The 14,779-nt window shown below is 39.3% G+C and overlaps 1 protein-coding gene across 2 annotated transcripts in view; it reads right to left on the reverse strand.

Moving 5' to 3' along the window:
* The window catches only part of olfm2a (olfactomedin 2a), a 269,002-nt gene that overhangs the window by 109,910 nt on the left and 144,313 nt on the right, over positions 1-14,779 (reverse strand). The window lies entirely within an intron of this gene.

Here is a 14,779-nt window from a genome sequence, read left to right on the forward strand (position 1 = left end):
TGCTTTTAATTTTTCCTTACATAAAGCACTTTGAATTGCCACTGTGTATGAAAATAATAATACATTTTATTTATATAGCGCTTTTCAAGATACTCAAAGACGCTTTACATAAGACAAATAATCAAAACAAATACGTACATACACCATACAAATCATAGTACAAAATCAAAATAGTACATCAACATCAAGAATAATTAAGATAAAAACAAAGAGAGCAGCATAAGACAGTTCATTAAAAATTAGCTAAATTATGAGAGAGAACAACAAATATAGAACAATTTCTTAAAATTAGACAGAAGCAGGACAGATTTACATGCAATCAGGAAACTGAAAACTTTACAAGTTTTAGGATCTAGGACTTCACATTTCTGTGAAGGTGCTATACAAATAGAAAGGTGCTATACAAATAAACTTGCCTTGCCTTGCCTTACCTATTATTTCATTTATTTCCCCAGTTTTCCTCCCAATCTAGTCGTATCCAATTACCCGATTGCATAATGCTTCCTCTCTACCGATTCTGAGCTCCACTCCTGATTGAGGAGAGCGAGACTAACACACGTCCCCTCCGAAACATGTGCAGTAGCCGACTGCATCTTTTCACCTGCATGAAGCGAGTTTATATGTGGATCAGCTTTGTGTACGGAGAGCCACACCCTGATCACACATTATCCCTCGAGATGTGCAGGGGCCATCTACCAGCCAGCAGAGATCGTAACTGCATCAGTTATGAGGTCCCGGCTCCCACCTTGTATAAACAACAAGCCAATCATTGTTAGTGTAGATGCCCAGCCAGATGGCAGAGCTGAGTTTCAAACCGACAAGTTTGAAATGTCAGCTTTGGTGTGCTAGCGTGTTTTACCACTGTGCCACCTAAGCGGCCTATTATTCCATATTTTAATGTACTTTGGAACATTAAACTGTGTAAAAAATGAAAATATAGGTATTCTAAAAAATTGACCAGTAGTGTAGTTAAGGGCACAGAGTATTTATTCATTAGGATTTTATCGTCATGTTTTACACACTTTGGTTACATTCATGACAGGACAGGTAGTTACTGGTTACAAAAAATTCATCACTTCAAGTGTTAATGTTAATGTTGTATCACCAATTTACCTCATTTGCATGTTTTCGAACTGTGGGAGGAAACTGGAGCTCCCGGAGGAAACCCACTCAGACACAGGAAGAACATGAAAACTCTACACAGAAAGGAACCAAACCGCTTCACCTGGGAATCAAACCCAGGCTTGCTGTGAGGCAACAGTGCTACCCACCGAATCATCAACTTATCATCACCTTACAAACAGTATTACTGGATCAACTGCCAATTACATGTATGTATCAGTTACACAGGAGGTCTAAAATTTGATCCTTCATCTGTTAGATTTTAAATCAACATGAGGCAACTAACAGATTTAAAGTAACCTGTGAGTAGGTTTGACTTAGTAACAAAAAACTGCTAACTGATTTAATGTTTTAAGAAGAAGTCATTGAAGCTTATGGCAAGCAGAGGAACAGTGTCAACAAAGAGGAACACTGGCAGCAAGTAAGTCAGCAAGGCAGCAAGTCACTAATGGAATTAAATGGCACTTTAAATAATAGCTGCTAAACTCCCCAAAAGCACAATAACAGGGGTACATTTTTGCTGAAACAGAAAGAGCTTTTAATCAGTTACATACATTTTAGTCTGACTAAAACACCAGAATACAATCATTTGAAAAGATGTCCACTTAAATTTGACCATATATTGTATATTTATTGTGGAGCTTATTCAGTAATCCACTAAGACTAATTTTTGATTAATTACTTTATAAATAATGAGTTGTGCTTTAACAGACGCTTTGGACGTTGCAGGCTGAAAGTCATCTGGATTGCTGCCATGCACTGGGGTTTAGAGACTCATTGTTTTCTGCATTCCATTACTGTGCAAGGCAAGAGGATCTGATGGTCGATACCGCATCAATTAAGATTCCATGAGTCACAGACGCGAATCATGCAATGTTTCAGTTATTTCATGCGCTAGTTTTGCGCTTATCAGGTTCAGATCTCAGTGCTGTACTTGTGTAAGAGCTGTTTTGAGATTGGCCTTTCCAATATCAGTTATCCATGCGTACACACAATCGCTCCACTCAGTGCCTTCTGGAGTGCTTGAATATTGAATATTGTTGCTTCAAAGTCTATCTGGTTCAGAGATTTTCTTGCCTCCTAAATGATAATTCTACATCGCACATTCTGTTTGTGTCTTCATTTACGACAAGCCGAATAGCTTCAGTTTACGCATGAAGCACTAAAGCTGCCACAACAAGCTCTTCTGCTTGCTTAACAGCAAAAACATTCATCTAAAACAAAAGCACGAAGAGAGTTACAGTTATGAGAAATTCACAGATGCCAATATTTTTCAAAAATATCTCAGGATGATACTAGACAAAGCTACAAATTACAGTGGTGTGCTGCCACTTCACAAAATGATCAAGGACGCACAGAGCTACATTTAACAGGGTGAGAAGGTGAAGTGCAAATAGCACTTCGGTGTGGCTGCCACATGCACTTATCACATGTCTAAAATTAAGGTTTGGTTGACTAAAGCTATAAACTGGTCTTGGAACTACTACTTACTGCACTATGAAAATCATAGACATCATCAAGGAGATACCACCCCCCCCCCACCCCCATGCTGTTTTTCAAAAGTCAAATATTTTTGCAATGTTGGTGTTTTGTTGTTATGTTTTGTAGAGAACGATCAGGTCAGAAATACTGTATAACGTGTGTGTGCCGGTGTATTCTGATATAAACGATATTATCCCCCTGTCCCACCCATTTACACTCCTCTCCTGCGTTTCCCCTCACACCGTATCCTGCGCTCTCATTGGCTGTTCGACATGTCACTCATTCCCAGTCGCACATCTCAGATCAGATATCTGACATGCTAGACCTTCATCAGTGGTCACAGGACGCTGCCTACGGGACACTGTTGGCTGTATATTTTTGGTTGGTGGACTATTCTCAGTCTAGCAGTGACAGTGAGTGTTTAAAAACTCCATCAGTATTGCTGTGTCTTATCCACTCATACCAGCACAACACACACTAACACACCACCACCATGTCAGTGTCACTGCAGTGCTGAGAATGATACACCACCTAAATAATACCTGCTCTGTGGTGGTCCTGTGGGGGTCCTGACCATTGAAGAACAGCATGAAAGGGGGCTAACAAAGCATGTAGAGAAACAGATGGACTACAGTCAGTAATTGTAGAACTACAAAGTGCTTCTATATGGTAAGTGGAGCTGATGAAATGGACAGTGAGTGTAGAAACAAGGAGGTGGTTTTAATGTTATGGCTGATCAGTGTATATATAAACTATATCTTTTTTTTTCTTGTTGTCCACTGTAATCACATGTAAATTATGTAATCTAGATACTTTTGTAATGTTGGATTGCAATAATCCAGACTTTCATGTCTGAATATGATCAGGGTTGGCAGATTTATGCTACATAAGCAGTTCCAAACACAATCAGTATGCAAATAATTTTAATTTTAATAAAGGATCATTTTAAAATAGAGTAATTAATTAAGTATTATAATACAAATCACACGTCATCTTTAGGAAACTACTTAATCCTGGTTATGATACATACAGAGGCTTACCACAGGATTTATGACCACTGACAGGTGAAGTGAATAACACTGATTATCTCTTCATCACAGCACCTGTTATTGGGTGGGATATGTTAGGCATCAAGTGAACATTTTATCCTCAAAGTTGATATGTTAGAAACAGGAAAAATGGGCGAGCGTAAGGATTTGAGCAAGTTTGACAAGGGACAAATTGTGATGGCTAGACGACTGGGTCAGAGCATCTCCAAAACTGCAGCTCTTGTGGGGTGTTCCCGATCTGCAGTGGTCGGTATCTATCAAAAGTGGTCCAAGGAAGGAACTGTGGTAAACCGACGACAGGGTCATGGGTGGCCAAGGCTCATTGATGCACGTGGGGAGCGAAGGCTGGCTCGTGTGGTCTGACCCAACAGACGAGCAACTGTAGCTCAAATTGCTGAAGACGTTAATGCTGGTTCTGATAGAAAGGTGTTAGAATACACAGTGCATCTCAGTTTGTTGTGTATGGGGCAGCAAAAGGGGGACCAACACAATATTAGGAAGGTGGTCTTAATGTTATGCCTGATCGGTGTATACACATTGTGTTGCTAGTTTACATCTTGTAAGAATGTGTGTCATATACTAGGAATAATCAAATCTTGTAGGCTTTAAAACACTTATAACTAGCAATACTGGATATGCTTAAAAGGTAGCTAATGACTCTTATTTTGTGAGGAATTAAGAGCATTTAATGCAATTGTACTAATATTAATCAATCCACCTATTGTTATGTCTATGGTATAGCTTCAATGATGCTAAAACTACACATGGGTTAAATCGTTTTATGGAAAACCAGTATTTATTTCCTGTAGTTGATGGATTACAATTAAAATCAAGTTTTATCATGTAATCATCCAGGTCACCTAAGGGGGATGTGTCTCTGTTGAGTCTGGTTCCTCTCATGGTTTCTTCCAATTTGTGGGTCTCAGATGCTATAAAGTTGCATTAAGACAATGCCTATTGTAAACAGCGCTGTAAAAATAAACTAGATTTGACTTAATAGCACAAAAAAAAAATGTCTGACTCTGTAAGTTGAACTGCCTGACTCTATAAGTGGGAGGTACTAATCAATCAAACTGACCCTATCTAATCTATAGCATCATTTGCATGACATTATGACCACCTCCTTGTTTCAACACTCCCTGTCCATTTTATCAGCTCCACTTACTATATAGAAGCACTTTGTAGTTCTACAATTACTAACTGTAATCCATCTATTTCTCTACATACTTTTTTAACCTGCTTTCACCCTGTTCTTCAATGGTCAGGACCCCCACAGGACCACCACAGAGCAGGTATTATTTAGGTGGTGGATCATTCTCAGCACTGCAGTGACACTGACATGGTGGTGGTGTGTTAGTGTGTGTTGTGCTGGTATGAGTGGATCAGACACAGCAGCGCTGCTGGAGTTTATAAATACAGTGTCCACTCACTGTCCACTCTATTAGACACTTCTACCTAGTTGGTCCACCTTGTAGATGTAAAGTCAAAGACGATCGCTCATCTGTTGCTGCTGTTTGAGTTGGTCATCTTCTAGACCTTCATCAGTGTTCACAGGATGCTGACCATGGGGCGCTGTTGGTTGTTTTTGGTTGGTGGACTATTCTCAGTCCAGCAGTGACAGTGAGGTGTTTAAAAAACTCAATCAGCATTGCTGTGTCTTATCCACTCATACCAGCACAACACACACTAACACACCACCACCATGATAGTGTCACTGCAGTGCTGAGAATGATCCACCACCCAGATAATACCTACTCTGTAGTGGTCCTGTGGGGGTCATGACTGTTGTGAAAGCAGGCTGAAAAAGTATGCAGAAAAACAGATGGACTACATTTAGTAATTGCAAGAACTACAAAGTGCTTCTATATGGTCAGTGAAGCTGACAAAATGGACAGCGAGTGTAGAAATAAAGGAGGTGGTCATAGTGTTGTGCCTGATCGGTGTATATGGAGGGGGGACTTGATTTACCCTTTGACATTACATAAGCCTTGATTTCTTGTCTTGGGAGAAATGTTAAGCACATGCTAGGCATTATCCATACAGGTCAACAGTCCAGACACATCACAATCTCTGCAGTTTATACCATTAGGCAGTTAAAACAGGAATCCTATTCATCCTCATCTAGTAAATCCACTCATCCACCTGCCAGCCCATGTGAACCTGTAGCATTTGAAACTCAATTAGGAATTACTACAGAGAGCTTTTAGTGCTGCAAGACACTAAATCTGCACCATAAAAACCTTCCACATTTACTGCACACTCTTTCCTGGTGAGTTCTTACTTTCCCGAGGCAGCTGCCACAGCATTTCAGTACCTTTTTTCTGCTTTTAAGTTAAAAGTGCTTCATTAGAATGCTATGCTTGACGTTTTAATCTACACTTATTTAATTTCCTGTTCATTTTTTCTCTCCCTGTTGAAAGGTTGTTGACATTCTCACAGCTTCATAAGTTCTTTGTTGTACAGATGGAAATTTTGATTGGAAGATTTGAGGTGCAAATTGTTGTTCACTGATCTGAATCAAATTAAAATAAGTTTATTTAAATCCCCAACCCTGCACTTGTAACAGCAACCAGATGCTATTAATTTATATTTATACACCAGGCTGCAGTGTTTATTAGTAGGAATACTGAATGAATATGGAAATTGAAAGCTTAAATGCCGATTTCTGTGCCTGTTGTGATCTGGTGGTCTAAAATAATTGGTATGAGAAGTAATAACATCCTCTAGTTAGGCCTATTTACACTAATATGGATAAATGAATTCGAGCATAATAGTTTGGCACACCCTAAAAATCTTATATACAATGAATAAATAATAAAAAAATGAAATGAGTTAGGCCACTCAGGTGGTGCAGTGGTAAAAACCCGGTAAAAAATACATCGTATCGAATCTCAGCTCTGTCTGCCGCCTAAGGCTGAGCAGCCACATGAACAACGATTGGCCTGTTGTTCAGATATGGGCGGGACTAAGCTGGATGGGGTCTCTCTGTCATGACTGGTGCAATTATGACCTCTGCTGGCTGATTGATGGCGCCTGCACAGAGATGAGAAAAGAGTGCTCTCATAGTGTGTCTCTCCATACACAACGCTGAGCTGCACTGCACTCGTCAAAGTGTAGGTGATAAGATGCATACGGCATGCTGCCCACGTGTCGGAGGGGGCATGGGTTAGCTTCGTTCTCCTCAATCAGAGCGGGGATCGGCATTTGGTGGAGAGGAAGCATGACGCAATTGGGCAATTAGATGTGCTAAAAAGGGGAGAAAATGCATAAACAAAATAAAAAAAAAAGAAATAATGTTTGAAACATTTGCTTAGATAATAAATGCAGTGATAAATGTGTTTCAGGTGGCACCTATTTTTATTTAACCTTAGCGGATACAGTGATTTGCTTCTCATTTCACTACCATGCTGAAACACACATCCTGTGGTCATGAAAAATTTTACTCTGTTTAAAGGGACAAATTACAGACAAAAATTTCTTGCACAAAAATGTTGTAATCACATCGCCATCACCAGAAATTCTTGATAAGGACTTTAATTCAGATCTAATTACACGTAATAACTAATCCACTATGATTTTTTCCTTAATAAGCCATTATAATTTGGATGAGTACTTTTGCTTCTACTTGATAGAGCGACTATGGTATCAGATGTTCAGTGCTAAAGTAATGCTATAGCTAAAGTATCTTCAGTTGGCATAAAATCAAAGATGCATCACTGATCATAGACCGCATATGCAACTAGTACAACCTGGTGGAGCTTCTTTTAAAGATAGAATTTGCCCTATGATTGTTCTAGCCATAGTAAATAGTATCTACAACCCCTGGCAAAAATTATGGAATCACCACTCTTGGAAGATGTTCTTTCAATTGTTTAATTTTGTAGAAAAAAAAGAAATCACAGACATGCCACAAAACTATCATTTCTCAAACTGTCAACCCTCTGGCATTAAGAAACAATAAAAAAAGAAACAAATATAATAGTTGTGGTCAGTCACAATTGCTTTTTTTTAGATCAAGTAGAGGAAAAAAATATGGAATCACTCAAATCTGAGGAAAAAATTATGGAATCATTAGAAAACACTGCACCATTATTACTTTGTTGCACCACCTCTGGCTTTTATAATGGTTTAAACTCTCTGAGGCATGGAGTTAACTAATGACAAACAGTATTCTTCATCAATCTGCCTTCAACTGTCTCTTGCTGTTGCCAGATCAGCTTTGCAGGTTGGAACCTTGTCATTGACCATTTTCTTCAATTTCCACCAGAGATTTTCAAATGGATTGAGATCCGGACTATTTGCAGGCCATGCCATTGACATTATATGTTTTCTTGAAGGAAAGTTTTCACGTCCTTTGCCCTATGGCAAGATGCATTATCATCTTGAAAAATGAAGTCATCATCACCAAACATCCTTTCAACTGATGGAATAAGAAAAGCGTCCAAAATTTCAATGTGGACTTTGGCATTTATTGAAGACCATCTCCCCTGTGCCTTTACCCGACATGCAGGCCCATATCATCAACAACTGTGGAAATTAACATGTTTTCTTTAGGCAGTTATCTTCATAAATTTCATTGGACAGACACCAAACAAAAGTTCCAGCATCATCACCTTGCCCAATGCAGATTCGCGATTCATCACTGAAGATCACTTTTATCCAGTCACCCACAGTCCACGATTGCTTTTCTTTAGCCTACTTTAACCTTGTTCTTTTCTTTTTAGGTGTTAATGATGGCTTTTGTTTGGCTTTTCTGTATGTAAATCCCATTTCTTTTAGGTGATTTCTTACAGTTCAGTCACAGACATTGACTCCACTTTCCGGCCACTTGTTTCTCATTTGTTTTGTTGTGCATTTTCTGTTTTCAAGACATATTGCTTATCTTGATGCTTTGATGTCTTACTTGGTCTACCAGTATGCTTCCCTTTTACAACCTTCCCATTTTGTTTGTACTTGGTCCAGATTTTAAACACAGCTTACTGGGAACAACCAACATCTTTTGCGACATTCCACAATGATTTATCTTCTTGAAGGAGTTTTATAATCCTCTCATTTGTTTCAACTGACATATCTTGTGTTGGAACCCTGATTCATGACAATCTGCTTTGTGCAACAGCTCTCCGAGGTGTGAGCACTCTTTTTAAACTGAAGAATAATTAGCAAATCTAATCTGCTGCAGATGTTTTGTTTTTAAACTGCAAATTACAGAGTGATTCCATAATTTTTTCCTCAGATTTGAGTGATTCCATATTTTTTTCCTCTACTTGATCTAAAAAAAGCAATTGTGACTGACCACAACTATTATATATGTTTCTTTTTTTTATTGTTTCTTAATGCCAGAAGGTTGACATTTTGAAAAATGATAGTTTTGTGGCATGTCTGTGATTTATTTTTTTTCTACAAAATTAAACAATTGACAGAACATCTTCCAAGAGTGGTGATTCCATAATTTTTGCCAGGGGTTGTATAAGTCTATGCTGAAATAAACATGACAGTGTATGTATGTATTTACAGGGCAAAGCAGTGTTTAGTTTTTGTACCTCTATGTAACATATTGATCTGAAAAAACAGACAAAGTGAACAAGGCTGTGAATCTTCAGAAGCTGGCCAAACACCTCAATCTCCAATTATAAAAGCATGACAAAAGAAAATCTTCTCTGGCACGTCTTGTTTGAACAGACTGAGCATAATTCTCTCATGTGTCTGATCTTACAGAGTAAAACTGCTTTAAAATGACCTATGTGTGCTCCCAGTCACATGACTCGATGAATAATTACATAACATGTGGGCATAATGGGCTGTTAAAATGATATATAAAGAGCAGCACATTAGAGAAGCTAGACGAGTGGGTGTACCACTACAACATGTGCCATGAGGACTTGATTTTCATTCCAGTCTCTGACTGCTGTCTATATAAAGAAATATTGTTTATATTTATATGTTTTCTCTGGGTACTTCAGTTTTGTCCAAATCCTTAAAATATGCAGAAGGTGAATTTATTTCTGCCTTGCTCACTGTTTCTGGGTGGCTTCTGACTCGACTCATAACTTGCAAAAAAATGACTCGTAAACAAGAGTCCCTAGCGTCAGCATGTGTTAACATTAGTTACGTGTGACAATATCGCAGTCATTTTCTGCTCTCTAATAACGCTCCGGTCGTCTTAACCCGCAACGCACGCAATGGGTAAATGTTACAGCCAGCTTCCGGCGTAGTGATGAAGCGTCGCTCCCTACTCCCTACTTAGTTTGAAGTTCACTTCATTTGAACATTTTCATTACCTTTGGATTAGAATCTCACGTAAAATGGTGGAATACCCTACGTGGTGCACTTCACAGGAACAGCTGGTGTGAATGAAACGCTTCTACAGAATTGGCGCTAATGGTTGAAAGACATCTGATTTAAATTTTTTGTAAGAAATCCTGTTATTTGCATTTATTCAGTTTGCATCACACAGATGATTGTCAATGAAACGCTTGATTGGCTTTCTAACGAGTTCAAGTTTTACTTCACAACCGGGAAAATGTTTTAATTTTTTAAAGGTTTTTAATCATAAGCACATAATAAAATAACATAACGGATTATATTCCTAATGGGATACACAGTTATAAATTTAAAAGCATCTGGAAGAACATAAGCTAAGATTGTTAGGAGTTCCACCAGGCTGGTTTTATCATTAGACCTTGCATTGGAACATTCTGGCGACACCTGGTGGAGCCAAAGGGATCATCAGCCCAATTCCCCAGCCAATAGATCTCTCCCAGTGCTGATTGAGCTCACCTGTTCCCAATTAACTCCTCATTCCCCAGCCTTCATAAGGCTCTGACTTTCCACCACTCTTCACCAGATTGTCTGATGATACCAGTTTGAAAGACTGCTCAGATCTCTTGGGTTTGTGAACTTTTCTACAGCTCTGTGCTTCCCCTGGATTTCTGGTGTTCCTTGTTCCTGGCTCCAGTGCTTCCGCCGGTTTCTCCTGCCTTCTACCTGGATTCACCTGGCTCCAACTCTGCCACCGATCCTCCTGCCGGCTGTCTGGTTCCATCCGCCTCCTGCTCTACTGCTGCCTTCTCCGACCATCCTCCCAGTCCCTCCTGCCTCCAGCACTCCTGCCGGTTCTCCCTGCCTTCTCCTTGGTTCCTGCTCATCTCCTCCCTCTTCCCTGCTCAGCGGTTTGATCACCCCTGCTGCCGCTCCCTAGTGCCACTGGTTTATTTTTGTTTAATAAATAAACTCATTGACTTAATCTCTGTGTCTGTGGTTGGTGTTCGCTTTGTGGTTCCTAACAAACCTTATTGGCCTAGTGCCAACCTTAACAAAGATAAGCAGTGGTTATGATTTTGAGGTGTGAGGTGAGCATGTGAGAGGAGCGGAGTCTGTACTGACGTGGTCTTTACTTTCTGACGAAACAGGAGAAACGTGCTGAATGTAGCGGAGAAAGAGTAAAACTAAAGTATCGATCCCATCACACTAGTATCGATCAGATACCAATACCAACGTTGGTATGAATAAAATTAATATTTGGATCGATCCGCCCACCACTAGTTCTGACCCCACATGCAGGCAACTAGCCATTTGTATATGACAATAGAAAAAATCATTAGCTGTAATTAATCAGAAATGCCGTGCCATACAGAAAAACAGAAAATGTGTCAGCATGACTACTTAAGTGTTACATTTTTACTTCACACTATATCACTTCCCAACACTTGACACATGTCTGCCTAACAAATGCATTCTGCTTTTCCCTTAGTTTTTTCTCCTCAGATCTTTTACATTTCTCTGAATAAAGATAAAAAAATAAGAGCTTTAGGCCGAGTGTTCCTCAGTTAAAGACGAGCACTGACATTTTTTATTTTTAATGATGTGAATACGGAATACATTAGATTAAAAGGGACTCAAAAGCATGTTTGGTTGCTTTACTTAGCATTAAGTGCACACAGTAAGAAAAAATGAACCTTAAAATAATTCCTACCTCATGTATTTGTACCTTCCTTAAGGCTGTTTGGTTGATTGGAAACAGGTATGTAAGAAATACATTTCATTCATTTGTACAGAAACATTTCAATCCCATCACCTTCAATGGAAATTCTTGATTAAGACTTTAAATGTGATCTGACTACATGTAATAGCTTTTATCTTTATTATAATTTGGATACGTTCTTTTCATTCTACTTGTTAAAGCAACCATGGTACCAGATGCTCAGTGCTAAAGTAAAGATCTAGCTAAACTAACTTCAGTTGGCGTAGAATCAAAGATGCGTCACTCATCATAGACCTGATATGCAACTAGTACAACCTGTCGGTTTTCTTACATTATGATCACCTTCCTAATATTGAGTTGGTCCCACTTTTGCTTCCAAAACAGCCCTGACCCATCGAGGCATGGACTCCACTAGACCCCTGAAGATGTGCTGTGGTATCTGGCACCAAGATGTTAGCAGCAGATCCTTTAACTCCTGTAAGTTGTGAGGTGGGGCCTCCATGGATCTGACTTGTTTGTCCAGCACATCCCACAGATGCTCAATTGGATTGAGATCTGGGGATTTTGGAGGGCAAGTGAACACCTCAAACTCGTTGTTGTGCTCCTCAAACCATTCCTGAATCATTTTTGCTTTGTGGCAGGGCGCATTATCCTGCTGAAAGAGGCCACAGTCATCAGGGAATACAGTTTCTATGTCTGCAACAATGCTTAGGTAGGTGGTACGTGTCAAAGTAACATCCACATGGATGGCAGGACCCAAAGTTTCCCAGCAAAACATTGCCCAAAGCATCCATGTGAGGTAAAAGAAAACGCGATTCATCAGACCAGGCCACTTTCTTCCATTGCTCCGTGGTCCAGTTCCAATGCTCACATGCCCATTGTTGGCGCTTTCGGCGTTAAAAAGCAGCATGGACACCCTGACTGGTCTGTGGCTATGCAGCCTCATACGCAACAAACTGAAATGCATTGTGTATTCTGACACCTTTCTATCAGAATCAGCCCATGGTTGGTTGGCCGCCCATGACCCTGCTGCCGGTTTGCCACTGTTCCTTTCTTGGACCACTTCTGATAGATACTGACCACTGCACACTACAAGAGATACAGTTGTGGAGATGCTCTGACCCAGTCGTCTTGCCATCTAGCCCTTGTCAAACTCGCTCAAATCCTTACGTTGCCCATTTTTCCTGCTTCTAACACAACAACTATGAGGATAAAATGTTCTCCTGCTGCCTAATATATCCCACCTACTAACAGGTGCCGTGATGAAGAGATAATCATGTACGTATGTACATGTATGTATTTACAGGGCAAAGCAGAGTTTAGCTTTTGTACTTTGATGTAACATATTAATATGAAAAAATAGAGATGAAGTGAACAAAGCTGTGAATCCCCAGAAGCTGAGCAAACACCTCAACCAAACATTCTTTTGATTTGCTTTTTATCTAATGTACTGTATTCTGTATTTCCCATTGTTTAATACATAAGTATCACAAAAATGTCAATGCTAGTCTCTGAGTGAGGAACGTTCGGCCTTAAACTCTTATTTTATCTTTATTCAAATAAGTAAAAGATCTGAGGAGGGAAAACTGAGGACTTTGTTAGGTCTTTGTTATTTGTAATTTCATCCGATGCACTACCTTCCTTAAGGCTGTTTGGTTGATTTCAGTGAGTTTACAAGAGAACAAGCTCTTTGTGAGGTTTATCTATGATTTAGACTATCCATGGACCAGAACAAGTCAAAAGAGAATGTAATGTCATGGATCTAATCATAGAGGAGTAGATATGGCAGTTATACCTTAGAGCTCAGTTAAGTCCTGTTTTCATGGAGAAACAATGAAACTGCAACCACACTTCCTAGGTCAGGTCATCCCCTCAAGGTTAGTCAACTAGAAGGGCACTTTTTTAGAATGGCAACTGTGACAGCTGTGTTACTCTGTGCAAAAGGCAATGTTTAGACATCCACAATATGGCAGAAAATATCTAATAAGACTAAAATGTATGGGGTAAACGTAACAAGGTACACTACAGTACTGTGAAAGCTTAGATAAAAATCTGCTGTTCTCTACAGAAAGCTAACACTGTAAAGAAAGGTTTATTTTTTAGCAAGTCAGTGTCCTTGAGTGACACAGTCTAATTCTCACCCCAAGGTAAAAAAAAAAAAAAAAAAAAAAAAAAAAAAAGGTACCCATATAGTAAATTAAACACAATAATTTAATTTTTCTTACAGATTTAAAGTTTTGGCCACTGGAGTTCCTTTGACCATGAAAAAGTGTACAATTGTTTTTGGTGGTTCTTGGATATTTTCTGACTCTATGGACAATTTTACTGTTAGCATAAGGTGACAACTTGGGTTTTCTTTCTGATCCATGTGACCCCACTAATTTCTTTATGCACGGTGGCTCAGTGGGTAGCACTGTCGCCTCACAGCAAGAAGGTCCTGGGTTCAATCCCCAGGTGGGGCGGTCCGGGTCCTTTCTGTGTGGAGTTTACATGTTCTCCCTGTGTTCGTGTGGGTTCCTCCGGATGCTCCCACAGTCCAAAGACATGCAAGTGAGGTGAATTGGAGACACTAAATTGTCCAAGACTCTGTTCGATATAACCTTGTAAACTGATGAACCTTGTGTGTAAAGAGTAACTACCGTTCCTGTCATGAATGTAACCAAAGTGTAAAACATGACGTTAAAAAGCCTAATAAACAAACTGACCCCATGTGAGCCAACTTATTTAGTAAAACAGTTTTAAAAGGCATGACTGATGATCTGGCTATTGTTATGTTCAACCAGTTGTAGCTCTATTGCTCACCTGGACCTCTGTGTTTTTTATTTGTTAAATATTTTAAGCCTTTACTTATCTACAAAATACCAAGAAATGAGGTGAATTGTTTTGGCTCACCAACTTGATTGTATTTTGTAATGAAATTTTGAATTCAATGCGTGCTGCACACTCAAAGTTGAGACAGGGACAAAAAAGTTAAAATAATATTCAAATTGCACCATTTTGAAACATTCCACAATAAGCAGGTAAATTGCTATGATGACTGGGTGTTAAAAAAAGGATCCACTATGCTCTGTTTTGCTCGGAATAGAATAGAATGCCATATATACATATACACGTGTGCAGTACAATTAGATTCTTAATTGGCATA

This window comes from Trichomycterus rosablanca, chromosome 2, assembly GCF_030014385.1.
Source record: "Trichomycterus rosablanca isolate fTriRos1 chromosome 2, fTriRos1.hap1, whole genome shotgun sequence".
Lineage (NCBI taxonomy): Eukaryota > Metazoa > Chordata > Actinopteri > Siluriformes > Trichomycteridae > Trichomycterus > Trichomycterus rosablanca.